Genomic DNA, 26788 nt, shown 5'->3' on the forward strand with positions numbered 1-26788 from the left:
CTCTTCACGCGCCAAACCGGTTAACGGGATTGATTTGACAACACCGAGTGAAATAGCGGCGCGCCAAATTAAAAAAACAGAAATACTCATAATAATAATTCATAAATCATACAAGTGTTGTACATGGGTTTAAAAATTAACTTCTTGTTAATCCAGCCACAGTGTCAGATTTCAAAAAGGCTTTACGGTGAAAGCAAACCATGCGATTATCTGAGGACAGCGCCCAGCATACCAACACATGAAAATCATATTTCAACCCGCCAGGCGTGACACAAAAGTCAGAAATAACAATTTAATTCATGCCTTACCTTTGAAAATCGTCTTCTGTTGGCACTCCAATATGTCCATTAAACATCAGAAATTGTCCTTTTGTTCGATTCATTCTGTCATTATATCCCCAAAATGTCCATTTATTTGGCGCGTTTGATTCTGAAAATACACCGGTTCCAACTCGCGCAACATGAGTACAAAGTATCTAATAAGTTACCTATAAACTTGATCCAAACATTTCAAACAACTTTCCTAATCCAACTTTAGGTACTTTTAAATGTAATAATCGATACAATTTAAGACGGAATAAACTGTGTTCAATACCGGACGAAAACAAATTGGAGCGAGATTTCAGGTCGCGCGCCCCAACCACAACAGTACACTAGACTCGACCCTCGTTTTGAACAGCCCTACTTCTTCATTTCTCAAGGGAAAAACATCAACCAATTTCTAAAGACTGTTGACATCTAGTGGAAGCGATAGGAACTGCAAGCAAGTGCCTTAAAAATCTAGATCCACATAGAAACCCATTGAAAAGAGAGTGACCTCAAACAAAAAAAATCCTGGATGGTTTGTCCTCGGGGTTTCGCCTGCCAAATAAGTTCTGTTATACTCGCAGACATAATTTTAACAGTTGTAGAAATGTTAGAGTGTTTTCTATCCTGGTTCTGAGTAGTTTACTTTTGGCACACTTTTCATCCGGACATATGAAAATAGTGCCCCCTAGCCTTAAGAAGTTTTAATCTGTCTTTCCTTTTGGCTACCTCTCCAGCATAGCAGAATATGTTTGATGTTGAATGTGGAGATTGAGGAGAGGTGACATTGTCTCCATTTTATGAATGCCGTCTTCCACTCATCCCCACTTCAGATACAGACCAGGTTGTCAGCACTACGAAGCTCCAGTTTGGAGTAGATGGTAGCCTGTCCAACTTGTTCTAGTGCGGTCAGAATCAGAGGAAGAGGGAAGCGATTCTTGATGGTAAGGTCATTGAGGGGTAGGTAATCTATGAAGGGGCGGAGTCTACCATCCTTTTTCTTCACAAAAAAATAAACTGGATGCGGCCGGAGACGTGGATGGACGAATGAATCCCATATCGAGAGCCTTTTCTATCTAGGTGTCCACAGTCTCATTCTCTGGGATGGACAAGGGGTAGATCTGACCCTTAGGGGGCGATGCCTCTGGAAGTAGGTCGATCATGCAGTCCTCTGGGCGATGAGGGGGCAGAATGGACACCTTTTTCTTGATGAAGACACTCAGAAACGGGTTATATACAGGAGGGATGTGGGTTGGAATGGCAGACTCTGATCCTTCTACAGAGGTGGCTCAACGGGGTAGACTGAAGCAGTTCTTAAAACAGGCGGGAGTCCGTGACAGCAATTCCCCTTGTCATCAGGAGATGGCAGGGTTGTAACCGAGGATGAGGTGTTCTTTAGGTGAAGACAACACCGATAACTGAATGACCTCAGAGTGAAGGAGGCCAGTCTGAAGGGTGATACTTTCGGTCATGCGTGTCACAAGACCAGTTCCGAGAGGTTGTCCGTCCAGCGCATTAATTCTTAGGGGAGGATTAACGGGATTAGTTTGACTCTTAACTGATGTGCCAATTGTTTGTCAATGGCATTTCCATCGGCCCCCGAGTCCACTAGTTCCTCCGCAAACTGAGTGACCCCAATAGCAGAAAGAAGAGCCGGGATATCAAACTGCCGTTTGGTAATATTCAAAAACGTAAGAGGTGCTTACCCTACACGAATCGGACAGCTAGTGAGTAGGTGGTTACTCTCTCCACAATAGAGGCACAGGTTTTCACGTAACCTCCATTGTCTCTCGGCCGGCGTGAGGGGCGCAGCCGGGTTTCATGGGTTCGGGGCTATTGGACCGTGGTGGACGAGAGAAGGGTGTGGAAGACTTGCAGGCAATGGGCGACTGTATAGGGCTGCGGTCCACCAGTAGGTTCCGTTAATCCGTTAAATCTCCTCTGCAGGCCAGTTCGGTCTGTAACTCACGATTAAGACCCCTCCGGTAGACTGTAAGGACCGCTGGTTCACTACATCCACTGCCGGCAGCCAATCGTGCTGAACTCAAGGGCATACTCAGTGGTGGGGCGACGGTCCTGTCGCAGCTCACATAACAGGTCCCCAGAGTAGGGAAATTACGAAGTCTACCTTGTCTTTGTCAGAGGTGAAGTCAGCGGGGTGATGGTCTATGTACAGGTTACACTGCATGATAAATCCTTGACATTTCCACGGGGAGCTGTCCTTTTTTGAGGCATGGATATAGGGGAGGATGAATGAGAGGAGGCTGTGGCACCTGATATTGCTGAAGCAGGAATGGACTGGCGAAGGAGGTCGCATAGTTCATCAATCCGTTCCTCCTGTCGGGCTCGACGTAGCTGCAGCTCTACTGAATCCATCATTTTTTGGTGAGGTTTTTTGTAATGAACACGAGGGAGACAGAGAGCTGCAAGCGGAGAGCGCAGCAGGTGTTTAATTAATGAAAGGGACCATAGGAGGAGGCATGTAGCTGGGTCCAGGGGCAGGCAGAAGGTCATACATGGTAGGTCCAAAAATGGCAACAGTACAGGCAGAGCAACACAATGGAGTGACTGAAACTGAAAGCGCGAACCACTGCTTTTAATCAGGGCAAGATGACCGGAAACATGACCGAATACAAACAGTGTAGATATTCCCTCTGCAAGGCAATCAAACAAGCTAAGCGTAATTATAGAGACAAAGTAGAGTCGCAATTCAACGGCTCAGACACGAGAGGAATGTGGCAGGGTCTACAGTCAATCACGGACTACAAAAAGAAAACCGCCCCCTGTCGCGGACCACGATGTCTTGCTCCCAGACAAACTAAACAACTTCTTTGCTCGCTTTGAGGACAAAACAGTGCCACTGACAAGGCTCGCTACCAAAACCTGCGGGCTCTCCTTCACTGCAGCCAACGTGAGTAAAGCATTTAAACGTGCTAACCCTCGCAAGGCTGCCGATAAAGACTGCAGCCCCAGCCGCATCCTCAGAGCATGCGCAGACCAGCTGGCTGGTGTGTTTATGGACATATTCAATCAATCTTTATCCCAGTCTGCTGTTCCCACATGCTTCAAGAGGGCCACCATTGTTCCTGTTCCCAAGAAAGTGAAGGTAACTGAAGTAAATGACTATCGCCCCGTAGCACTCACTTCCTTCATCACAAAATGCTTTGAGAGAATAGTCAAGGACCATATCACCTCCACCCTACCTGACACACTAGACCCACTCCAATTTCCTTACCGCCCCAATAGGTCCACAGACGATGCAATCGATATCACACTGCCCTAACACATCTGGACAAGAGCAATACCAATGTAAGAATGCTGTTCATCGACTACAGCTCAGCATTTAACACCACAGTACCCTCCAAACACGTCATTAAGCTCGAGACCCTGGGTCTCGACCCCGCCCTGTGCAACTGGGTCCTGGACTTCCTGACGGGCTGCCCCCCAGGTGGTGAGGGTAGGTAACAACATCTGCACCCAGCTGATCTTCAACACTGGGGCCCCACAAGGGTGCGTCCTCAGCCCTCTTCTGTACTCCCTATTCACCCATGACTGCGTGGCCATGCACGCCTGCAACTCAATCATCAAGTTTGCAGACGACACTACAGTGGTAGGCTTGATTATCAACAACGACGAGACGGCCTACAGGGAGGAGGTGAGGGCCCTCGGAGTGTGGTGTCAGAAAAATAACCTCACACAATGTCTACAAAATAAAGGAGATGATCGTGGACTTCAGGAAACAGCAGAGGGAGCAACCCCCATCCACATCGACGAGAAGGTAGTGGAGGAAGTGGAAAGTTTTAAATTCCTCGGCGTACACATCACGGACAAACAAAAATGGTCCATACACACAGACAGCGTGGTGAAGGCAGCGCAGCAGCTTCTCTTCATCCTCAGGAGGCTGAAGAAATTCAGCTTGTCACTTAAAACACTCACAAACTTTTACAGATTCACAAGCCAGAGCATCCTGTCGTGCTGTATCACCGCCTGGTACGGCAACTGTTCCGCCCACAACCGTAAGGCTCTCCAGAGGGTAGTGAGGTCTGTACAATGCATCACCGGGGGCAAACTACCTGTCCTCCAAGACACCTACACCACCCGATGTCACAGGAAGGCCAAAAAGATCATAAAGGACAACAATCACCCGAGCCACTGCCTGTTCACCCCGCTATCATCCAGAAGGCGTGTCACGAATCCCGCTTCCTGAGTCTGTGTTTGCCTGTGTTTCTGTCCTGAAGTGTGTTTCCGGTGTCCTGGAACGCACCCTGTCTGGTTGCTGGGCGAATTAGCTTGTTGGGAGATCGATGTTCACCCGCACCTGTATCCCATCAGTAATTTGCACAACTGTCCTGATCATCACCTCTCCCCTTCAAAAGCTCTGACCTGACATCCATTCCCTGCCGGATCGTTAGCCATGAACAGTATGTTGTGCCATAGTATCAGCCTCAAGTTGGATAGAATTTGTTCTGTTGTTTTTTACGTATTGCTTGCCTTAAACTTACCTCCGTTTGTTCTGTCTTCAGTTACTCACCCGGATCATTTACCCCATTCCCGCCTGGTCGGAGGAGGATTCCGCTACCCCATTGGATACACCTATTTACTCCCATCAACTCACCACCGCTGCCCGCTACGCCACCTGGATATATCTACCCATTCACATTCACTTGTAAATAAATACTCACCTTCTTCCTACTCTCCTTGTCCTGGTCTGCTTCTGGGTTCGATTTTGAAAGAACGTGACAGAACGATCCGGCCAAGGATGAACCCAGCAGACCTGGACTCTGTTTGCCATGCCATTACCCAGCAGGGGAAGACATTGGGACAACACAAGACGGCGCTACAGGAGATAGCGGGTTCAATCCAGAATTTATCTGCTAGCTTGACACAAATCCAGGATCAGCTCAGTTTGCCGGCGATTCATTCACCACGTGTTTCATCCATCTCACCTGCCGTGTCTGGTGCGGTTTCCTTCCGTGAACCCAAGGTACCGACGCCTGATAAATATGAAGGGGATTTGGGAAGATGCTGTTCTTTTCTTATGCAGTGTGGGTTAGTGTTTGATCTGCAGCCCCATTCTTACGCCACTGACAAGGCTAGGATAGCCTTTGTTATTGAACTGCTGCGTGGAAGAGCTCTGGAATGGGCTTCAGCCGTTTGGGAACGACAGGAGACCTGCATGGCTTCATACCAGGAGTTCACGGGAGAGATGAGAGCTTTTTGACCATCCGGTCCGAGGTAAGGACGCAGCTAAACGTTTGTTCACTCTTCGCCAAGGAGCTCGCAGGGTGGCAGACTTTATAATCGAGTTCAGGACATTGTCTGTGGAGAGTGGTTGGAATGAGGAGTCACTACAAGCGGCTTTTTACCAGGGGTTGTCGGAGCAACTCAAGGACGAGCTGATATCCTATCCAGAGCCTAGTGATCGAGACAGCTTGGTCACCTTAGCTATTCGGGTAGATAATAGAGTCGGAGAGAGAAGGAGGGAGAAGCAGTGGGGTCCATCTAATCAATCTGAGACTCGGTTACCATTCGGGTCAGGAAGTGGACCAGAACGGGTTGATCATTTTCCTTCACACGGGATTAGTGGAGGAGTCCTGCCGCCAGATCCTGAACCTATGCAAGTGGGGCGGCACGGGTTAACTAAGGATGAGCGCCAACGTAGACGTGAGACCAACAGCTGCCTCTACTGTGGTAGCTCGGGACATTGCATCTCCGTTTGTCCTCAGCGCCCGTTAAACTGCTCGGCTCGTTAAGTTTGGGAGGTTTGTTAGCGAGCCAGTTTCAACCTCTCAAGAGCCCTGTTAAATCAAATCAAATCAAATTTATTTATATAGCCCTTCGTACATCAGCTGATATCTCAAAGTGCTGTACAGAAACCCAGCCTAAAACCCCAAACAGCAAGCAATGCAGGTGTAGAAGCACGGACCAGACCTCGTTTTCCTGCTACCCTCATAAATAAGAATCAGAGTTTAGCGATTAACGCTTTCATCGATTCAGGTGCCGATGACAGCTTCATTGATGCCGACTTAGTGGAACAGCTGGGGCTTTCCAAGGAGCAATTACCGGAAGCCATTGAAGCAACCACTCTGAACGGCAGTATTCTGGCACTGATCACTATGAGGACTGAACCGGTTAAGATGTTGTTGTCGGGGAATCATTCAGAGGTTATTTCTTTTTTCATTTTGCCTTCCCCCCATGTTCCTCTGGTTCTTGGATACCCCTGGCTAAGAGAACACAATCCTTTGTTCGATTGGGTGACTGGTAAGGCAACTAGTTGGAGCATTGAGTGCCATGCTAACTGCCTCAGGACTGCCTGTTCTCATGCTGTCCCCAGTTGGGTCAGTGAGTCTGCTCCTCCTGATTTGTCCCTGGTTCCTGAAACATATCACGAGTTGGGTGAGGTGTTCAGTAAGCAGAAAGCTCAGTCACTTCCTCCCCACCGACCTTATGATTGTACAATTAAGCTGTTCCCTGGAGCTGCCTTTCCCAAGGGACGGTTATACAGTATTTCTCGACCTGAGCGGGAAGCCCTGGAGACCTACATAAAGGAGTCTCTTGCTGCAGGTCTCATTCGTCCCTCGTCAACACCCCTGGGAGCTGGATTTTTTTTTGTGAGTAAGAAGGATGGCTCTCTTCGACCGTGTATTGATTATCCGGGGTTGAATGATATTACGGTCAAGAACAAGTACCCCTTGCCCTTGATGAGCTCCGCTTTCGATTCTTTACAGGGTGCTACTGTGTTTACGAAGCTTGATCTACGCAATGCGTATCATCTGGTTCGGATCAAAGAGGGGGACGAGTGGTTGACTGGATTCAATACACCTATGGGACATTTCGAGTACCAGGAGATGCCGTTTGGACTTTCCAACGCTCCAGCAGTGTTCCAAAGTTTGGTGAATGACGTGCTGAGGGATATGATCGGTCTGTTTGTGTTCGTTTACCTGGATGACATCCTGATTTTCTCCAAGGAGCTTTCCAGCCACATCCAGCATGTTAAGCAGGTCCTGCAGCGGTTATTGGAGAACCGTCTGTTTGTGAAGGCAGAGAAGTGTGATTTTCACGCCCACACTACATCCTTCCTCGGGTACATAATCTCCAGGGGTGAGATCAAGATGGACCAAGAGAAGGTTCGGGCGGTTCGGGATTGGGCCCGGCCCGGTACGAGATTGCAGCTCCAGAGAGTCCTGGGATTTGCGAACTTCTATCGGAGGTTTATCCGTGATTACAGCCGGGTGGCCGCCCCTTTAACTGCTCTGACGTCTTGCACCAGAATTTTCTGTTGGACTCCTGAGGCAGACCGAGCATTTCTGAACTTGAAGAGCCGATTCACCAACGCGCCGATTCTCTCTCAACCTGACACTTCCCGTCAGTTTGTTGTTGAGGTGGACGCATCTGATGTGGGGGTGGGCGCCATCCTGTCCCAGCGTAGCTCCACTGACGGTAAACTCCATCCCTGCGCCTTCTACTCTTGTCGTCTTTCACCAGCTGAGAGAAACTACGATGTGGGTAACCGGGAGCTTCTCGCTGTGAAGCTTGCCTTGGAGGAGTGGCATAACTGGTTGGAGGGAGCGGAGCAACCGTTTGTGGTCTGGACTGACCACAAGAATCTGGCTTACGTGCAATCGGCTAAACGTCTCAACTCCCGTCAGGCCAGGTGGGCTTTGTTTTTTGGACGCTTCAATTTTTCCCTGACGTTCCGACCTGGGTCGAAGAACGGCAAAGCGGACGCCTTGTCCCGGATGTTCTCCAAGACGGATGAGAGTGGGGCCAAGACTGAGACGATTCTTCCCCAGAACCTTGTCGTGGGAGCCGTTACATGGAGGATTGAGGAGGATGTGATGGCGGCCCTTCGGACGCAGCCCGGCCCCGGTAACGGTCCACCCAGTCGGTTGTTTGTGCCTGAGTCGGTCCGTTCGGCTGTTCTTAAGTGGTCCCACGCCAGCAAGATAGCTTGTCACCCTGGCGTTGCTCGGACTATGGCGCTACTGCGCAGACGATTTTGGTGGCCTGCCATGGGAGAAGATACCCGGAGGTTTGTTGCCGCATGTCCTGTTTGTGCTCAGAACAAAAGTACCAATCGGCCCAGCTCTGGGCTTCTTCACCCCCTACCTATTCCTCGGCGACCTTGGTCGCATCTGGCCCTGGATTTTGTCACAGGATTGCCCCCTTCTGTTGGGAACACGGTCATTCTGACCATTGTGGACAGATTCAGCAAGTTTGCTCATTTTGTCCCTCTCTCCAAGCTTCCATCTGCCACGGAGACGTCCGAGATCCTGGTTAGGGAGGTTTTCAGGGTCCACGGATTGCCCAGTGACATTGTTTCTGACCGTGGTCCTCAGTTTACCTCTGCTGTCTGGAGATCCTTCTGTTTGGCCATTGGAGCTACAGTCAGTCTCACTTCTGGATTTCACCCACAATCTAATGGTCAGGCGGAGAGAGCCAACCAGAAGATGGAGTCCACGCTGCGTTGTCTTGTCTCCTCTGATCCCACCTCTTGGTCATCTCAATTACCCTGGGTCGAGTATGCCCATAATACCCTTCCTTCATCTGCCACTGGGATGTCCCCCTTCCAATGCCTGTACGGATACAGACCTCCCTTGTTTCCTTCTCAGGAGAGGGATCTTTCGGTTCCTTCTGTCCAGGCCCACATTCGTCGTTGCCACCGGACCTGGCATCGGGCCAGGAAGGTCCTCCTTAGAGTTTCTGACCGGCATCAGATCCAGGCGAATCGTCGCCGTATTCCTGCTCCCGCTTATACCATCGGAGATAAGGTTTGGTTGGCTACACGGGATCTTCCTCTACGGACTGAGTCGAGGAAACTGTCACCAAAGTTCATTGGTCCGTTTGTGGTGGAGAGAATCATTAACCCTGTTGTGGTCCGACTCAAATTGCCGGCAACGCTTCGAGTACACCCCACCTTTCATGTCTCCTGCCTCAAGTCGGTTCTCCTCAGTCCTCTGTTGCCCCCTCCTCCTCGTCCTCCTCCTCCTCGGATGATCGGAGGTGGTCCTGCCTACACTGTGCGCCGCATAATGGATTCCAGACGGCGGGGTCGAGGTTTCCAATATCTCGTGGATTGGGAAGGATATGGTCCAGAGGAGAGGAGTTGGATTCCTCGGCGTCAGATCCTTGATGACGACCTGCTTCGTGACTTCTACCGCCTCCACCCTGGCGCTCCAGGTAGTCCGCCCGGTGGCGTTCGTCGGAGGGGGGGTACTGTCACGAATCCCGCTTCCTGAGTCTGTGTTTGCCTGTGTTTCTGTCCTGAAGTGTGTTTCCGGTGTCCTGGAACGCACCCTGTCTGGTTGCCGGGCGAATTAGCTTGTTGGGAGATCATGTTCACCCGCACCTGTATCCCATCAGTAATCTGCACACCTGTCCTGATCATCACCTCTCCCCTTCAAAAGCTCTGACCTGACATCCATTCCCTGCCGGATCGTTAGCCATGAACAGTATGTTGTGCCATAGTATCAGCCTCAAGTTGGATAGAATTTGTTTTGTTGTTTTTTACGTATTGCTTGCCTTAAATTTACCTCCGTTTGTTCTGTCTTCAGTTACTCACCCGGATCATTTACCCCATTCCCGCCTGGTCGTCGGAGGATTCCGCTACCCCATTGGATCCACCTATTTACTCCCATCAACTCACCACCGCTGCCCGCTACGCCACCTGGATATATCTACCCATTCACATTCACTTGTAAATAAATACTCACCTTCTTCCTACTCTCCTTGTCCTGGTCTGCTTCTGGGTTCGATTTTGAAAGAACGTGACAAGGCGAGGTCAGTACAGGTGCATTAAAGCGGGGACAGAGAGACTGAAAAACAGCTTCAGGCTGTTCCACCAGGCTGTTAAACAGCCATCACTAACATTGAGTGGCTGCTGCCAACATACTGACTCCTCTCTAGCCACTTTAATAATGAGAAAAATTTATGTAGTAAATGTGTCCCTAGCCACTTTAAACAATGCCACTTTATATAATGTTTACATACCCTACATTACTCATCTCGTATGTATATACTGTACTCTATACCATTTACTGCATTTTGCCTATGCAGTTCGGCCATCGCTCATTCATATATTTGTATGTACATATTCTTATTCATTGCTTTACACTTGTGAGTATAAGGTAGTTGTTGTGAAATTGTTAGATTACTTGTTAGATAGTACTGCATGGTCGGAACTAGAAGCACAAGCATCTCGCTACACTCACATTAACATCTGCTAACCATGTGTATGTGACCAATAAAATTTGATTTGATTCTTTAATGGATGCTTCTCCAACATAATCCAGGTAGAATCAGGAATTCTCTAGGGCAGCTTTCTAGGCCCCTGGCTTTAGGTAAAGCCAGTGTGTCTATGTATGCGGATGACTCAACACTAAACATGTCAGCTATTACAGCGACTGAAATGACTTCAACACTTTTAACAAAGCTACAGTTAGTTCAGAATGGGTAGCAAGGAATAAGTTGGTCCTAAATATTTCAAAAACTAAAAGCATTGTATTTGGGACAAATCATTCACTAAACCGCAACACGTTTTTTTTTTCATAAATAATGTGGAAATTGAGGAAGTTGACTAAACTGCTTGGAGTAACCCTGGATTGAAAACTGTCATGGTCAAAACATATTGATACAACAGTAACTAAGATTGGGAGAAGAAAAGTACACAGGGAGCTAACATTAATAATATGCATGTCAATCTCTCATGTCTCAAAGTGGAACAGAGATTGATTTCATCATTCATTACATTACTACTGTTGTAAAAAGTGTTGACAAGCTGAATGCACTGAGCTGTCAGTTTAAACTACTAGCACACAGCTCGGACACCCATGCATACCCCACAAGACATGCCACCAGAGGTCTCAGCACATTCCCAAGTCCAGAACAGACTTTGGGAGGCGCACAGTACTACATAGAGCCATGACTACATGGAACTCTATTCCACATCAGGTAATTGATGCCAGCAGTAGAATCAGATTTTTACAGATAAAAGTACACCTTATGGAACAGTGGGGACTGTGAAGAGACACACACAAAGGTACAGACACACACAAAAGTACAGACACATGTATATGCACACACTTTACTATTTTTAGAATTTCTTTAGCTTCCTTCCACACCTGTGGACACACACTCCTTTAGCCTTTGGTTACAGACATGGCAAAAAGGTATGGCAATACAGTCTGCTACCATTCTCAATAGTTTCCCATCTAGGTTCTATACCTGGTAGCTTATCATTATTGGTGGGCAAGAACCATTTTTCCACCTCTTCCACACAAAGTTGACCAAATTTAAAACGGCAATCCTTCTCTTTCATTATTAGATCTTCAATACACAATTATGATTTTTCACTGTTCAATGTTGTAATTTCACTTCTCAGTTTGTCCACTTTACCTGGTGAAATAGTAATTGAAATTATTCCCTATATCAAAAGGTTTTGTTACAAATTACCCATCAACTTCAATGAACGATGGAGATGAATTGGGTTTTCTGCCCATAATATCATTTAAGGTGCTTCAAAGTCTTTTCCAATAGTTTTTTTTAATGTCATTTCTTGTTTTTGGTAATATACATTAATCAATTGACAGAATACCAACCAATCAGCTGAGCAGCCTGACTTTTTTTGCCACCTTTTATGCATAATTTCTTTGAACCATGCATGTTTGTCAACAGTTGGCAAGAATAATTTTACAAATACTCCAAGTGCTGCATCTTGATTTTCGTCCTTAATACACATCAGGCCAACATTCATTTTTTACATCTTCAACAAAAGCGTTCTGAGAAAACATTTTGTATGATCTCTTATAAATAACTTTAGGCCCTGCCTTTGGTTCTTTGGCTTTCCTTGTTATTACCACAATGTTATGGTCTCTATAGCCAACGGGAACTGATATTGCCTTGGTGCAAAGCTCTACAGCATTGGTGAAGATATGATAAATACAAGATGATATCACAGACCCAACACTATTGGTTTACACTTTCAGTTGGTTGAGTGATAACATGTGTCATGGTATACAGGCATTAGTCACAGTAAGAAGCATCTTCTTGAGAGGACAACTAGATGATAACCAGTCAATGTTCAGGTCACCAAGAAAATACATTTATCTTTTGGCATCAGAGACTTTGTCTAACATCACACACATATTCTCCAGAAACTGACAGTTTGCACTTGATGGCTTATAGCAGCACTCTCACTCTTCATCAAATATGGGGTTGGGGATGTGTGTGTTTTTTGTTGTTGTTGCAAGTTGGAGCGTGCATGTGGGTACGTGTGTGTGTTGTTACGATGTCTCAAGCTGCCATCTTTCAAATGGGCCCATGATCTCAAACTTCTAGATTGCATACACTACAGCACTCGGTCCTGGGACCCCCTTGGGTGCACATTTGGGTTTTTCCCTAGCACTACACAGCTGATTCAAATAATTAAAGCTTGATGATGAGTTGGTTATTTGAATCAGCTGTGTAGTCCTAGGGCAAAAACCAAAACGTGCACCCAGTGGGGTCCCCAGGACCGAGTATGAGAGACCCTAAACTATAGTACCATTTCCTTTCAGGTGCTCAATTGCTTTGATTCATGTGACTGTCCATGCCCATCGCACAGTCATCCTTCATTCCTGGATTGCCGTTGTATAGGTATAGTAGCTATGCTGAAAGTCACAGCGCTATTGAATGGCTATAGTTTACGAGTGCATTATTTTTTCAAGAGACTAATGTTGCAGTTGACAAAGAGCATTTCGCAAATCTACTCTATAATATCGCATGAGGACACATTTCCCCATGAAAATCAGCGTGAGAAACGTTTATTCTCTGTAAAAGCAATGCAGGTTAATCTGTCTTTCCTTTTGGCTACCTCTCCAGCATACCAGAATATGTTTGATGTTGAATATGGAGATTGAGTAGTGCTGACATTGCCTCCATTTTATGAGGACTTCAGTGTTTTTCATTCTCAGTTCTTCAGTTCTTCTATTTGCCTTTGATGTCTGTAATTCATGTTTTTTTGTGTGCCAGAAATGCAAATATTGTCTTATCCTGTGCACCAATTCACAAGATTTAATTTACAAGAAACAACCCCACACCCCCTGATGTTAATAATCCTTTGTGGCCAAACAGTATCATATTACTTCACAGTAGAGAGGGGCTTGAAGAAAGCTCAATGCAGTAAGTCATTCTCTGCAGCCCCTCTTTACTGTAAAGTGTGCAGATTTTATTACTTTTATTAGATAATTAACAGTAGTATGCTGCTCCAGCCAGAGACATTACATACATTAAGAATCAAGGATAAAAACACGCCAAAGTAAAACCTAAAGGCTTTTTGGGCACACAGGGTTAATGTCATATTATGATGAAGGAAATATAAATCTAGTTTTTATTTTTAACAATCTCTGCAGATTACGTTCATTGGGAATTAAAAGGGAAACCAAGTTAATGATTCAATCAAGCACGCAGCACCATTGTGAGTTAGCATCACCAAATCGATTCACAAAATAATATAAGGTATACCCCTCACATATGCTTCTAGTTCTCAAAATAAGTCTGTAGGCACATAGCTACATAAATGTCTGAGGAATCTCAAGTGGTGCATGTGGATACTATAAAATGGTACCCATGATTAGATGCCTTATGCTCAAAGCATTCTGGGAAAGCTCAAGAACATTTGGATGATTCATCATTACTCACTCAATCCTTCAATTTGTCTTTCCAGTGGCTAAGTACTACTAAACTCAGAAAAAAATAAACATCCTCTCACTGTCTCATGTTTATTTTCAGCAAACTTAACATGTGTAATTGTTTGAATGAACAAGATTCAACAATTGAGACAAACTGAACAAGTTCCACAGACATGTGACTAACAGAAAAGGAATAATGTGTCCCTGAACAAAGGGGGGGGCAAAATGAAAAGTATCAGTCAGTATCTGGTGTGGCCACCAGCTGCATTAAGTACTGCTGTGCATGTCCTCCTCATGGACTGCACCAGATTTGCCAGTTCTTGCTGTGAGATGTTACCCCACTCTTCCACCAAGGCACCTGCAAGTTCCTGGACATTTCTGGGGGGAATGGCCCTAGCCCTCACCCTCCGATCCAACAGGTCCCAGACATGTTCAACGGGATTGAGATCCGGTCTCTTCGCTGGCAATGGTAGAACACTGACATTCCTGTCTTGCAGGAAATCAGCCAAACTGCTCGTTCTGTGCGTGGTGACATTGTCATGCTGGAGGGTCATGTCAGGATGAGCATGCAGGAAGGGTACCACATGAGGGAGGATGATGTCTTCCCTGTAATGCCCTGCATTGAGATTGCCTGCAATGACAACAAGCTCAGTCCGATGATGCTGTGACACACCACCCCAGACCATGACGGACCACCTCCAAATCGATCCCGCTCCAGAGTACAGGCCTTGGTGTAATGCTCATTCCTTTGACAATAAACGCGAATCCGACCATCACCCCTGGTGAGACAAAACCGCGACTCATCAGTGAAGAGCACTTTTTGCCAGTCCTGTCTGGTCCAGCGTCTGTGGGTTTGTGCCCATAGGCGACGTTGTTGCCGGTGATGTCTGGTGAGGACCTGCCTTACAACAGGCCTACAAGCCCCCAGTCCAGCCTTTCTCAGCCTATTGCGGACAGTCTGAGCACTGATGAAGAGATTGTGCGTTCCCGGTGTAGCTCGGGCAGTTGTTGTTGCCATCCTGTACCTGTCCCGCAGGTGTGATGTTCGGATGTACCGATCCTGTGCAGGTGTTGTTACACGTGGTCTGAAACTGTGAGGACGATCAGCTGTCCATCCTGTCTCCCTGTAGCGCTGTCTTAGGCATCTCACAGTACGGACATTGCAATTTATTGCCCTGGCCACATCTATAGTCCCCATGCCTCTTTGCAGCATGCCTAAGGCACATTTACACAGATGAGATGAGCAGGGACTCTGGGCATCTTTCTTTTGGTGATATTCAGAGTCAGTAGAAAGGCCTCTTTAGTGTCCTTTTTATTAGGATGCTACCGACAAAAACAATACAACCATGAAGCTTAAGGCTATGTGCCACAAACAAAGTTATCTTCCCACAAAGAAAGGAGGGAAAAGGGCTACCTAAGTATGGTTCCCAATCAGAGACAACAATAGACAGCTGTCCCTGATTGAGAACCATACCCGGCCAAAACATAGAAAATCAGATAAAAATAAAACATAGAATGCCCACGCCACATCACACCCTGACCTAACCAAATAGAGAAATAAAACGGCTTTCTAATAAGGTCAGGGCGTGACAGAAAGACTCGGTCCTGAAAAAGAGACGTTTCTTTTTTTGCTGAGTTTATTATTAAGGACTTTAATAAGACCAGCAGGGAATCAAATATTAGAGGAAATCTAAAGTTCAATTGAAGAAGTCTCTCAAAGTACTTCCTTCCACAATACCATTGTATTGCATTTTCCAGGTCTGACTTGTAAAGTAAGTATTCTAACCTCAACGGTACTTCCTGCATAAATAAAGGTTAAAAAGTAATAATAAAAAGTTAAACGCTGACTCATACTTTTCCTGACATATCAGATATGCAGACCCATACCAGTAGGCTAGATTAAATAGTAACAAACAAGGATCCAGCATTGTTTATTTGGGTTTGGATGGTTGTGAAAGATTTCTCACTGATACTTTAGTATTACTATAGATGTTGGTTATGTATACTGAACAAAAATGTAAATGCAACATGTAAGGTGTTAATCCCTTGAGCTGAAATAAAAGATCCCGAAATGTTTCATATGCACAAAATACATCCAGTATTTCTCTCAAATTTTGGCCACAAATTTGCTTACATCCCTGTTAGTGAGCATTTATCTTTTGCCAAGACAATCCAGCCACTTGACAGTTGTGGAATATCAAGAATCTGATTAAACAGCATGATCATTATACAGGTGCACCTTGTGCTGGGGACAATAAAATGGCACTATAAAATTTGTAGTTTTGTCCCACAACACAATGCCACAGATGTCTCAAGTTCTGAGTGAGCGTGCAATTGGCATGATGACTGCAGGAATGTCTGTCACGTTCGTAGTATAGAGGAGACCAAGGCGCGGCGTGATGAGAATACATTCTTCTTTTAATAAATGAAGAACACTTAACAAACTATAGAAAACGAACGTGACTCTATGAACAACGAGTGCTGACACAGGCAACTATACATAGACAATAACCCACAAACTATCCAAGGCATATGGCTACCTAAATATGGTCCCCAATCAGTGACAACGATAAACAGCTGCCTCTGATTGAGAACCAATCTAGGCAACCATAGACGTAAAAACACCTAGACTGGAAAAAACCCATAAACATACAAAAACCTGAGACAGGGCAAAAACACATATCACCCTTGTCACACCCTGACCTAACCAAAATAATAAAGAAAACAAAGATAACTAAGGTCAGGGTGTGACAATGTCCTACAGAGCCGTTGCCAGATAATGTAATGTTAATTTCTCTACCATAAGCAACTTCCAATGTTGTTTTAGAGAATTTGGCACTATGTCCAACCGGCCTCAACACCGCAGACCACATGTAACCTCTCCACCCAGGACCTCCACATCCGGCTTCTTAACCTGCTGGATTGTCTGACCAGCCACCCGGACAGCTGATAAAACTGTTGGTTTGCACAACTGAAGAATTTCTACACAAACTGTCAGAAACCGTCTCAGGGAAGCTCATCTGCGTGCACAATGTCCTCACCAGGGTCTTGACCTGACTGCAGTTTGGCGTAGTCACCGACTTCAGTGGGCAAATGCTCACCTTCGATGGCCACTGGCAGGCTGGAGAAGTGTGCACTTCACGGATGGTTTCAACTGTACCGGGCAGATGGCAGACAGCGTGTATGGCGTTGTGTGGGTGAACGATGTCAACGTTGTGAAAAAAGTACCCAATGGTGGGGTTATGGTATGGGCAGGCATAAGCTACGAACAACAAACACAATTGCATTTTATTGATGGCAATATGAATGCACAGAGATAGCGTGATGACATCCTGAGGCCCATTGTCATGCCATTCATCTGCCACCATCACCTCATGTTTCAGCATGATAATGCACGGCCCCATTTCATAAGGATCTGTACACAATTCCTGAAAGCTGAAAATGTCCCAGTTCTTCCATGGCCTGCATACTCACTAAGCATGTCACCCATTGAGCCTGTTTGTGACGCTCTGGATCTACGTTTACGACAGTGTGTTCCAGTTCCCAGCAACTTTGCACAGCCATTGAAGAGGAGTGGGACAACAGGCCACAATCAACAGCCTGATCAACTTTATGTGAAGGAGATGTGTCACGCTGCATGAGGCAAAAAAAAATATTCACTGTGAAAGTTGATAAATGTAGGCCAGTCATATGAAATGTATGCACAGTACTTTGTTTTAAGCATCAATTTATATAAAGCAGTTATTGTTTTCTTGCTCAAACTGCGAGCAGCACCTGTCAAACACATGGATGGCAACACGCAAAGGACTAGTATTATCAGAAGACCTTGGAGTTACCCGACAAACAGTTTTTTAAAATTTTCTTGCTGGAATTGGTACTCTCCCGCCATGTAAAAAAAACTGAAATGGCAGATTCTGAAATGGCAGATTCGCATGCGACTAAAATTACAATGTGGTGTTTTTTTGTTTTTTTGTTTTTTTGTGCTCGTGCAAATAATGACATTACCCGACCTCCCCTCTAAAACTAATCCCGCCCGAATATGGCTTTTAGGTCAAACTCAGTAATTGTACATTCAGAGTTCTAAAACTCTTTCTGATAGGCATTAAGTACACCGATACATTTCCTCACAGCCGTACTGCCTTGTAGGTATGTTGGAAAGAGGGAGGCAAGGTTTAGGCAAGGTCAACATTCCACCAGAGTTCATTAAGTTTCCTTTTCCATTTGATCTCTGCTGAAGTGGGCCATTAAGTGCATCTGGCTAACTGATTGGCTAATCTCCCCATGATTTATGTGGCAAGGAAACTGAGGACTTAACTAAGGCTCTGAAGGCATTGATTACTGACATGGTTAATTGGCTAAACTCACTGGTACATTGAGATGGGGCTTATTGGAAATGTCAAATCAAGCGCCTCATTTGCATTCATGATGTATGGGGTCTATTACAACTTCTGCCCAGGCAGCACAAACTGACACAAATTGTGATAGAGAAGGGCTGGGACTTTTGCCTCAAATTTGTAACTGACCATCTGTCCTTCCGAGCAGTTGGCTCGCTTTTGAGATTCCACTTTTTTGTTCAACAAGGGCTAACATTAGTCTATCCAATGAGCTTAGCTGACTTTGGTTGAATAGAGGACAAGTGCCATGCTGTGACTCAGAGTCAATACTCCTATTGGGGTTAAGGTAACGAACAGTGTTGTTCACTTACACATAACATGATAGAAAGATGTTGACGATACCTGACCATTTTAGGTGCCCCTCATTGAACAGTGTGTCTGTCGGTGGGGAATTGATAGAACTTTTGCGGTGTAATTTTGCTCCACAATTTCCCACAGTGTAGAAATAGAGGAAGCATGTTCAAATGGAGCATTGTTGTTGTCATGACGATTGTAGGTGGTGGTGTTGACTGGAGTTATTGTTGTGGGATCTCCTTTCGTCTCAGGAAGTTAGTTCTACACAACCTGGCTCACATGCCTTGAGATCATGAGGTAAAGTTTTATTGTATATACAAAACAAATTCCTCATTTGGATCAATCATGTATTTAACAAAGTGACAGACTCATCTACTAAAACTACCATTTGCTCTCTATCTATTTGGTATCCATAGAACATCTTTGTTGTGAAGCATGTGGTGCTTTGGTGACCGACTGGGTTCGAAGTTGGGTATCCTGTATACCACAGGACTCTGTAAGACCACATTAATTTGAATGTCTAGACATTGGCTTGGGGAGCTAATTTAAGTCTTAAGGTCTCAGGCAAGGTTACCCACAGTGCACAGATGTAATTTCAACATCTAGTTTTGATTTATATTTTGTTGAGTGAGTTGTCAACTAACGCAAATTCAAATGTGAAATCAACAAATGCCACAAGGTTATTGGTTAAAAGTTGGGTGAATTTGTTTTAAAAGTTCTTACGTTGATTACTTTTTTCAAATCCAATCAGTTTTCCACATTGATTCAACGTCACCACATTTAATTTTTTGTTGTTGAAATGACATGGAAACCATGTTGATTCAACCGGTTTTTGCCCACTACGGTTCCATTTCACCCCCCTTTGCTGCTCTTTGTACACAGTCATTGAACACCATTTGAACACTTTCTTGCTTATTAAGTCGGAAGTTTACATACACATTAGCCAAATACATTTAAACTCAGTTTTTCAGAATTCCTGACATTTAATCCAAGTAAAAATGCCCTGTCTTAGGTCAGTTAGGATAACCACTTTATTAAAAGAATGTGAAATGTCAGAATAATAGTAGAGCGAATGATTTATTTCAGCCCTTATTTCTTTCATCACATTCCCAGTGGGTCAGAAGTTTACATACTAATTGAGTGTATTTGGTAGCATTGCCTTTAAATTGTTTAACTTGGGTCAAATGTTTTGGGCAGCCTTCCACAAGCTTCCCACAATAAGATGGGTAAATTTCGGCCCATTCCTCCTGACAGAGCTGGTGTAACTGAGTCAGGTTTGTAGGCCTCCTTGCTCTCACATGCTTTTTCAGTTCCGCACATTTTCTATAGGATTGAGGTCAGGGCTTTGTGATGGCCACTCCAATACCTTTGACTTTGTTGTCCTTAAGCCATTTTGCCACAACTTTGGAAGTATGCTTGGGGTCATTGTCCATTTGGAAGACCCATTTGCGACCAAGATTTAACTTCCTGACTGATGTCCACATAATTTTCCTGCCTCGTGATGCCATCTATTTTGTGAAGTGCACCAGTCCCTCCTGCAGCAAAGCACCCCCACAACATGATGCTGCCACCCCTGTGCTTCACGTTTGGGATGGTGTTCTTCAGCTTGCAAGCCTCCACCTTTTTCCTCCAAACATAACGATGGTCATTATGACCAAACAGTTCTATGTTTGTTTCATCAGACCAGAGGACATTTATCCAAAAAGTACGATCTTTGCCCCCATGTGCAGTTGCAAACCATAGTCTGGCTTTTTTTATGGCGGTTTTGGAGTAGTGGCTTCTTCCTTGCTGAGTGGCTTTCAGCTCATGTAGATATAGGACTCGTTTTACTGTGGATATAGATAATTTTGTACCTGCTTCCGACAGCATCTTCACAAGGTCTTTTGCTATTGTTCTGGGATTGATTTGCACTTTTCGCACCAAAGTACGTTCATCTCTAGGAGACAGAACATGTCTCCTTCCTGAGCGGTATGACGGCTGCGTGGTCCCATGGTGTTTATACTTGCGTACTATTGTATGAACGTGGTACCTTCAGGCATTTGGAAATTGCTCCCAAGGATGAACCAGACTTGTGGAGGTCTACAATTGTTTTTCTGAGGTCTTGGCGGATTTCTTTTGATTTTTCCATCATGTCAAGCAAAGAGGCACTGAGAATGAAGGTTGGCCTTGAAATACATCCACAGGTACACCTCCTATTGACTCAAATTATGTCAATTAGCCTATCAGAAGCTTCTAAAGCCATGTCATCATTTTCTGGAATTTTCCAAGCTGTTTGAAGACACAGTCAACTTAGTGTATGTAAATATCTGACCCACTGGAATGGTGATACAGTGAATCATAAGTGAAATAATCTGTCTGTAAACAACTTCTGACTTCATTAAGACTTGTTTTTCAAACACTCCACAAATTTCTGGTTAACAAACTATAGTTTTTGGCTTGTCGGTTAGGACATCTACTTTGTGCATGACACAAGTTATTTTTCCAACAATTATTTACAGACAGATTATTTCACTTATGGAGTAGTGTTGTATCACAATTCCAGTGGGTCAGAAGTTTACATACACTAAGTCGTCTGTGCCTTTAAACAGCTAGGGAAATTCCAGAAAATTATGTCATGGCTTTAGAAGCTTCTGATATGAAGAGTAGCTTAATGAATTGTATTTGAAAATCCCTCATTAATATGCTTCAAAGCAGCATGGAAAAGAAAGGGAATGTGGAAGTCGGGTATAAATCATGTATTGTCTCATTGCGTTTCATTTGGGGTTGTATCAAGTGTGGTTATCCCTGCTTAATCCTTCTACAGAAAGAGCAGATTCAGAAAAAAACTTGAAGATAGAAGTCTCATTTTGCCAGCTGTCATGTCGCCGTATTGAGATAGATAGAGAGCCTTAAAAGGACTTGGGACACAGCCGAGATAGATATATATCTACAGTGATGTTACAGGCTTTATATCCTCTGAATGCTCCACACAAAACATACAGTGGGTCCAAAATTATTGACAGCCTAGAGAAAAATGAGTGAAAATTATAAAATCATAAATATTTCAGACTGAGCTATAAAAAACTGGGAAATGTTATACAATTGTGTTCAACAAGCAATGAGTTCAGCTATGTGAACAGAAAAGGCTTCCACTCACTTAATGTGCAGGTGATGTGTTATGTGATGTGCAAGAGATGGTGCTGAATGTGGTGGCCAGGTGGAATGTACAACCCCTTCATTCTGCAGAAGAACGATGTTGGTCTATATGCCTACAGGAGTGAGCTGTTGAGGATGGATGGCTTATTGGTGAGTGTTGCCTACTCATTTGAAGTATATTTGCCATTGCTAAAGCGACTTGAATTGTCCTGATGGTCCTCTCTTTGTAGCTGTGTTTAGATTTCTACTGGTCAAGCCGCAATTAATCGAGCCAAATAAAACATTTTTGGTTGTTCTCAACCTCTGACACTGGCACGTCTATTTCATTAAATTAAAAATGCTTTTTTTGGTTGCGTCATTGTATTTCTTGGTACGCATTGTATATTACCCACAGGCTTTAAAGGGATGATTTTGACCATATATGGTTAATTAGTGGCGTTTCGAAAGGCAAATAGCCACAGTTGTGCACGAGCACTGAGGCTGAAAACAATTGGTATTTATCAATGGTGACGATTGTAGGATTGTTTGATGCATTTTCTATGCCTATGAACATTCTAAATTCCATTCGTAAGTAGTATTTTAGAATAATTTATGCAATATTGATAAATAGGCCCCTAAAACACCCCAAAACACGTACTTGATGAACAGTTCAGATGCAAAGTTTGGTAACAGAATGACAGTAAAATCTCCCTCTGGTTTTTTTTCTTGAACCTTTATTTAACTAGGCAAATCAGTTAAGAGCAAATTCTTATTTACAATTATGGCCTACCGGGGAACAGTGAGTTAACTGCCTTGTTCAGGGGCAGAATGACAGATTTTTACCTTGTCAGCTCAGGTAATTGATCCAGCCACCTTTCGGTTACTGGCCCAATGCTCTAACCGCTAGGCTACCTGCCACCCCAGTGTTTATGTGAAGGTAGAACATTTTTTAGAAGTTTTAATGCTAATTTCCAGCAATTCTATCCATTTTGCCATGGGGTGGATAATTTGTTTTTCTGTTTTAAAGCTAATTTCCTGCAATTATACACATTTTTACATGATGTATGTAATGATATCTGAGTCAAAGTGACCAACAAAATCAATGGATGCCCCCTGCAGGTCAGGGCCCCTGGGTCGTTATTCGGCCATGATTAGTACAAGTTTAGTTAACTGGCTAGACTAACTTACCAATCTAAAAATTGTCAGCTGACATGGCTAATTGACTGTCAGCGACTGACAAAACAAGAGAACTGCTGATGCACAACCAAATGTTAACTTCCGTATTCTACTACTCTAACTCTTAACAGTAAGTTGAGTTGTTTACATTTTAGATAATTTAGCAGACGCTCTTATCCAGAGCAACATCAAATCAAATGTTATTGGTCACATACACATGGTTAGCAGATGTTAATGCGAGTGTAGCGAAATGCTTCTAGTTCTGACCATGCAGTAATATCTAACAAGTAATCTAACAATTTCACAACAACCACCTTATACACACAAGTGTAAAGGATTGAATAAGAATATGTACATATAAATATATGGATGAGCGATGGCTGAACGGCATAGGCAAGATGCAGTAGATGGTATAGAGTACAGTATATACATATGAGATGAGTAATGTAGGGTATGTAAACATTATAAAGTGGCATTGTTTAAAGTGACCAATTAAAAAAAAAATAAAGCAGCTATAGATTTGAGTCAGCATGTTGGCAGCAGCCACTCAATGTTAGTGATAGCTGTTTAACAGTCTGATGGCCTTGAGATAGAAGCTGTTTTTCAGTCTCTCGGTCCTCGCTTTGATGCACCTGCACTGACCTCGCCTTCTGGATGATAGCGGGGTGAAAAGGCAGTGGCTCGGGTGATTGTTGTCCTTGATGTTCTTCTTGTCCTTCCTGTGACATCAGGTGGTGTAGGTGTCTTGGAGGGCAGGTAGTTTGTCCCTGGTGATGCGTTGTGCAGACCTCACTACCCTATGGAGCACCTTACGGTTGTGGGTGGAACAGTTGCCATGCCAGGCGGTGATATAGCCCGACGGGATGCTCTCAATTGTGCATCTGTAAGAGTTTGAGTGTTTTTGGTGACAAGGCAAATTTCTTCAGCCTCATCAAATCAAATCAAATTTATTTATATAGCCCTTCGTACATCATCTGATATCTCAAAGTGCTGTACAGAAACCCAGCCTAAAACCCAAACAGCAAGCAATGCAGGTGTAGAAGCACGGTGGCGCTGTTGCGCCTTCTTCACCACTCTGTCTGTGCGGGTGGACCATTTCAGTTTGCCCGTGATGTGTATGCCAAGGAACTTCAAACTTTCCACCTTCTCAACTACTGTCCCATTGATGTGGATGGGGGGTGCTCCCTCTGTTATTTTCCTGACACCACACCCCGAGGGCCCTTACCTCCTCCCTATAGGCTGTCTTGTCGTTGTTGGTAATCAGAGTTCATGACCAACCAGTCATGGGTGAACAGGGAGTACAGGAGAGGGCTGAGAACGCACCCTTGTGTCCCCAGTGTTGAGGATCAGCGGGGTGGAGATGTTGTTTCCTACCCTCACCACCTAGGGGCGGCCCGTCAAAGTCCAGGACCCAGTTGCACAGGGCGGGGAGCGTAAGTGCATACATTTTCATACTGGTCCCCTGTGGGAACCAAACCCACAACACTGGTATTGCAAGTGCAATGCTCTACCAACTAAGTTGCACTGGACTGAATCCCTTACAGCCAGGGGATCTAAGTCACCGCTTATGCCTGCAGGCGGCCCTGATTTGAACCAAAAACCTGGTTGCTTCTGCCAGGAGGCTGACATTTGTCCGCAAGTGGATCTTCCAGCAAGACAATAACCCTAAGCACACATGAAAATTCACAAAGAAATGGTTAATTGACCATAAAATCAACATTTTGCAACAGCCAGTCTCCGGACTTGAACACCTTTGAAAACCTGTGGTTTGAATTGAAGAGCTGATGATGGTTTGGCGGAATGGTCTAAGATCACCCCCAAATCTCTTTCTCTGAACATTTTATTAGTATGAAATAATATCATTTACCAATTTTCCCCGACCCTGTCATAGAGTCAAGGACTGGATCAAATAGAATGTCTTCCTAATGAGGATTTTACAATGCCTTTAGAAAGTATTCATACCCCTTAAAAGCCTAGGCGTCCCGCTAGTGGAACAACGTTCGGTGAAACTGGAGGGCGCACATTTCAAATAAATAATCAGAAATTATGAATATTAAACATTTAGGTACATACAAGTGTCTTATATCGGTTGAAAGCTTAAGTTCTTGTTAATCTAACTGCACTGTTCGATTTACAGTAGCTATTATAGCGAAAGCATGCCATGCGATTGTTTGAGGATGGCGCCCCACATCAAAATATTTTTCCACCGGCACAGGTTTCATAAATTCACAAATAGCGATTAAACATTCACTTACTTTTTGAAAATCTTCCTCTGATTTGTCATCCAAAGGGTCCCAGCTGTAACATGTAGTGTCGTGTTAGAATCCTTCTTTATATCCCAAAAAGTCAGTTTAGTTGGCGCCATCCATTTGAGTAATCCACTCGTTCACCATTCAAAGAAAGGAGTCAGAAAATCTACCCCTAAACTTTGTTTCAACAAGTCAAAATACGTTTCTATTTACTCCTCAGATACTATAATATTTCTTAGGGAAAGAACTATGTTCAATAGGAAACCGAATTTAGCAGGTTCTTCTTGGCGCGCGCAAACATGGATTTCCAAGCCGGTGTCCTTGTACTAAAACTGTTATTTCTAATTTGTTATTCAAGTTACAAGCCTGAAACCTTGAACATAGACTGCTGACACCCAGTGGAAGCCATAGGAATTGCATCCTGGGAGCTAGAATTGAGTGTACTGGCCATTGGAAGAGCATGGCCTCTCTCCCCCAAAAAAACATCTGGTTGTTTCTTTGGATTTTCTCCTAACATATCTATTGTGTTATATTCTCCTACATTATTTTACCATTTCTACAAACTTCAAAGTACTTTCCTTCCAATGGTACCAATTATATGCATATCCTGGCTTCAGGGCCTGAATAACAATAATACTTTGGGCACGTCATTCAGACAGGAAGTGGTGAAAATAGGGGCCTAGCCTAATGATCCCTTAACTTATTCAACCATTTGTGCTACAGCCTGAATTGAAAATGTGTTAAATATCTCACCCATTTACACACACTAACCCATAATGAAAATGTGTTTTTGGAATTTTTTGTTTTGAAAATTAAGTACAGAAATATCAAATTTACATAAGTATCCCCTAGTCAGTACATTTGTAGAATCACCTTTGGCAGCGATTACAGCTGAGAGTCTTTCTGGGTATGTCTCTAAGAGCTTTGCACACCTGGATTGTACATGTTAGTATTTTTTATTTATTCTTCAGACTCTGTCATGTTGCTTGTTAATCATTGATAGACAGTAATTTTCAAGATGATTGAAGTCAAAACTGTAACTAGGCCACTCAAACATTCAATGCCGTCTTGGTAAGCAACTCCAGTGTATATTTGACGTTGTGTTTTAGGTTATTGTCCTGCTGAAAGGTGAATTTGTCTCCCAGAGTCTTTTGGAAAGCAGACTGCACCAGATTTTCCTCTAGGATTTCGCCTGTGCTTAACTCGATTCCCTTTATTTTTATCCCCCCAAAAATCTTAGTCCTTGACGATGACAAGCATGCCCATAATATGATGCAGCCACCCCCATGCTTGAAAATATGAAGTGGTACTCAGTCATGTGTTGTGTTTGGCCCAAACATAACACTTTGTATTGAGGACATAAAGTTAATTTATTTCCTCTTTTTTTAATGCAAATAGGTGCAGGTTTTGGAATATTTTTTAGTTTTGTACAGGCTTCCTCCTTTTCACTCTGTCATTTAGATTAGTATTGTGTGGGGTAACTACAATGCTGTTGATCCATCCTCAGTTTTCTCCATTAAACTCTAACTGTTTTAAAGTCACCATTGGTCCCCATCTACCAATAGTTGCCCGAGGCATTGGAAAACCTC

The 26788-nt window shown here is 44.2% G+C and overlaps 1 protein-coding gene across 1 annotated transcript in view; it reads left to right on the forward strand.

The window, feature by feature from the left end:
- LOC112246460 (GDNF family receptor alpha-4-like) overlaps nucleotides 1-26788 on the forward strand; it is a 106077-nt gene that overhangs the window by 67897 nt on the left and 11392 nt on the right. The gene's annotated exons all lie outside the window — the stretch shown is intronic.

Source organism: Oncorhynchus tshawytscha, linkage group LG09 (assembly GCF_018296145.1).
Source record: "Oncorhynchus tshawytscha isolate Ot180627B linkage group LG09, Otsh_v2.0, whole genome shotgun sequence".
In the NCBI taxonomy this organism is placed as follows: Eukaryota; Metazoa; Chordata; class Actinopteri; order Salmoniformes; family Salmonidae; genus Oncorhynchus; species Oncorhynchus tshawytscha.